Below are 668 nucleotides of genomic sequence, written 5' to 3'. Positions count from 1 at the left end.
TGTATTTTTATTTATTTATTTATTAATTTTTATTTTTTTAATAAAAAAGAATCATCAGCTCACGCACCTAATGTGCGTGTAAATCATTCATTTTGTCCACTTCAGCCATATTAATGTCGCATAAGCTCGGTCAACGGTCAGAAGGGTTTAAAAGTCTTGTTTTGATTAAGTTGAAGAGTCTGAATGAAACCTTATGAAGTGTAGGGACCGGGATTACAAACCGGAATAAGTACAAGTGTCTCCCAGGCTATTCTGCCTACTAAAATTCATAACCATGGAAAATGGGAAGAAAGAGGGAAAACGTCAAGTTGAATCCTTCTCCTTGTTCCAAGCATGTTCTTGCCTTTTCAATATCTTCCTCTCCTCCAAAGTAGTGTCTCCCCTCAAAAAGATATTTTAGGATGTATTTAAATCCATCAGGGTTTGTATGGGGCGGATTTAACACTTTTACTTCGAATTGGAAATGCTGGGGGCGCGTCTGAATGCACGACCCAGATCGCTCCCAGTTGTTGTATTCTTATGCTTTGGTCCCGGTCTGGTGAAGTGAATCTCGTTCGTTGTCCGGGACTTTTCTCTTTAACTCTCTGTTCACCAATTTTGCTCATATTTGATCCTTTTTCGCGCAAGGTTATTTCTACACATAAGAAACACGTAATGCGTACATTTTC

Source organism: Nicotiana attenuata, unplaced genomic scaffold (genome assembly GCF_001879085.1).
Source record: "Nicotiana attenuata strain UT unplaced genomic scaffold, NIATTr2, whole genome shotgun sequence".
Taxonomy (NCBI): domain Eukaryota; kingdom Viridiplantae; phylum Streptophyta; class Magnoliopsida; order Solanales; family Solanaceae; genus Nicotiana; species Nicotiana attenuata.
This window is presented reverse-complemented; position numbering follows the sequence as displayed.